This window comes from Penaeus chinensis, chromosome 37 (genome assembly GCF_019202785.1).
Source record: "Penaeus chinensis breed Huanghai No. 1 chromosome 37, ASM1920278v2, whole genome shotgun sequence".
Lineage (NCBI taxonomy): Eukaryota > Metazoa > Arthropoda > Malacostraca > Decapoda > Penaeidae > Penaeus > Penaeus chinensis.
The window spans coordinates 6,348,481-6,351,930 of NC_061855.1; positions in this window are offsets into that span (position 1 = coordinate 6,348,481).

The following is a 3,450-nucleotide window of genomic DNA, read 5'->3' on the forward strand; positions in this document are numbered from 1 at the left end:
AGAGCAGGCTTATCAATGCATGATGCAAAGGTATCCTCGTGGTGTTAGGGGTGGTTTACCATGATAGGGTGTGAGAGGCTGTCATCACATTCTTACAAAACATATAGTCTGTATTCTTACCAACAACAGGATTTGCTGCTAAAACACTACTCTCTCTGGCAATCAGATTAATCACTTTTGACATCAATTGTAGTTTTGATGAATCTGCTAATCTCTGAATGTAGAATACTGATGGATTCTGAATATGAGTGACAATCACCTCATCATTTATTACAACTGGAAAGGAGAAAATTAGAAAATATAAAAATAAAATATATGAAATGAGAAACAAAGCCATACATGTATACATGTATACAAACATATATATATATATATATATATATATATATATATATATATATATATATATATATATATATACACACACACACACACACATTCCTTCTTCTTAATGTCTATTACAAGTACATGTAAACAGCACATTCGACACTCTGGTGTTACTGTAAATTACTGCTATCATAAACAGCTAAAAATGCATCAGTTTTAAAATTACATAGGCTGTGCACATGGCATTATACTAATTTTCACGGATTACATTATTATCCATCATAAGCCAGTGGTAGGTCAAGATTCCCATCTCTGCCACTGAACAAGCAGCAGAGGTGCTTCACAGGTGTTGTGTGTGTGTGTGTGTTATCAGCAACAAATTACTCTTTGTGAGTCTGAAAAATGGATGATAAACAAAAGTAATCCCCAGTAATCATTGAATGCAATGCAGTGAAACCTTGGAGAGATATAAAAGAAGAAGAAAAAAAAAATCCACAACAGCTGAAAACTAGAAAAATAGTCACAGCTTGAGGGTTTTGACGACCACACCTTCTTGGATGATCTTGATTGACAAAGGATAGAAGTTCTAACAAGCAAAGTGTTATTAATGCACAGCCCACTCATGCCATTCTTCAACCTAAAAGTAACTATGATCATCTCTGATATTCTGTAAAAATTCAGCCTATTTTGTTGTTTCACAGCCCACTCATGCCATTCTTCAACCTAAAAGTAACTATGATCATCTCTGATATTCTGTAAAAATTCAGCCTATTTTGTTGTTTCATGCCCTAGAGTCAAAATTTTTTTTTTTGATTAAAGCTCTCAATAAAGTCGGCATTTATTTTGTCGCAATGGTTTGAAGTGTTCACTGCAACAAATGTAAAAAAAAGAATATGAAAAAGAATGAAAAACTTCATGACACAGGAGATGTACATGACCCATTTCCATTGTTTTTTCATCAGTAAGCAAGATCAGGTACATACTTGTATATGCATCAGATATGAGCTAAAGGTTCGCCTAATATCTGCAACCTATTGCCTTCGACATACATAGCAGTTGGATAATGTGAAACTGCCTGATGCAGAGCTCATATTTTCCTTCATGATTATATAATCAATTTCCATCATTTTTAAATTTCATTTATTAAATTTTTTATGGATCACATCTGCTTGCTTCTAATCTGGTTGATGTCATCCATTGACCTGATGTTTACTGAGCTTGGTACTGAAACCATTCCTGTTTCACAATATATAGCCCTATTGAAAAACATATTTGCAGGTGCCATTTTACCTCACATCAATTCTACATCTTTTTTACAGTTGGTTTTGACATTTTTACTAGTGTTATTAAAATATCTGTTGACTGTCTCAGAAATGTTACACTGTTGTAGTACAAAGAATTTAGAAGGAAGGGTAGGGTCGGATTTTGTTTTCAAGAGCAAGATACAACCTTTACACCTACACATTACCCTACACCCACAACTGGTACCTATGTTTTGTAATCTGACTCTTTAAAGTGAAGCTATTAACTAAATGTGCATGTACATCTTCTGTCCAAAAACCAGTCCGATTATTCCCAACAACCCGCTAACTACAGGAGCTCTCAGGAACATACCAAACCCCAGGCACCAAGCTGCATGTGGAGCTTTTTGAGGGAAAACTTAGAAATGCAGGAAACATAAACTTACCCCACAATTTGCCCTTGGCTGCAGAATAAACAGTAGTAAATAAAGATTTTAAGCCTACTATTGTGGGGTTCTTTCTTCTTCAGTGACCATAGCTAGGGCCAAACAGGTGAACAGTTTAGTGTGAATAACTTAGAGTTGACTTGATCACACATGGAGTGGCATCACTATCATGAATTTTTATTATAATGCACAGGTGTGTATCAAATAGGCACAACAGCAGAGGGTTAGGTATGCATATATACAACAACAACAACAAAAACACTAATAAAAAAAATAAAAAAAAAGATGGTTACAACTGGATCTGTATTCTGCAATTAATCTAAAATCCTCCTATAATAGTCCATAAATCAGAAGGAAAGACTGTTTATATGAAATCAAGAATACAAGATTTAGTCATTAGTTCACAAATTGATGCATTGATTGATTTAAAAATAAACTAGCAGCACTACAACTACTACTGCCATACTTAATTCACCATTACTACCATTACTTTCAAAACAATCCATACTAAAGTTACAGGTGGTAGCAATATTTCAATCATTTTTAACTGATTAGTAAAAGTAATCAATATAATCTATGACAACAAATCAAATAAGACATCTAATGTGAAAAAAAAAAAAATTACATTTGAAAATTAGGTGTAAAGGAGTGATATTCAACTGTCTGATTCCTAGTATTTCCTAACACAGCTACATGCATGAGTGAATAAAATATTACAGATTCTATAATACAATAAGGAGAAAGGAAAAAGAATCAGAAGAACGGACATGGATGAAATGACTCAGTGACAGAGAAAAACCTCAAAATCACATTACAGAATAATGGGAAAAACATTATGCATAAATAAAAACAGAATAGGAATGCCTAGAGACAGAGATGCTAAATCAGAAAAAGGAAAACAACTTCTTGACTGAATGCCTTGTTTTCATTATTAACATTTGTTATCATATATTTACTGTATAGAAGCTGACTGCTAAGATTTCCCAAGTGTGGTCAAGTATCTCACTACTATGGCACTAAATCAAGAATGGAAATCTACTTTCAACTATATATTCATTTAATCATACATGTAACATTTTTTGATGGCTGAACTGAAGTTGTAACACCTGATGGTTGGGAGTGTAAACTTGATATGGAGACACTTTTCCGCAAACTCCTCAAGGACCACGCCTTAGGCCTTGCTCCATGACTTTTCCAGTCCTTGAGAGTAAAAAGATGAGAAATCTGTTAAGATAACAAATTAGTGTCACGGTGAATTATTTATCAAAAAATACTTAACCTGCTGCTGGGGATAATATGTATGAACATGTCATACCCACTGTGAGTTTAGTTTATTAATTGTCTTTCCACATAGATGTCACAAAGGCATCACATACAAGCACTACTTTACCTGTTTACCCTGTCCCTTGATTTTTGGAAATAGTCTTTTTTACCTT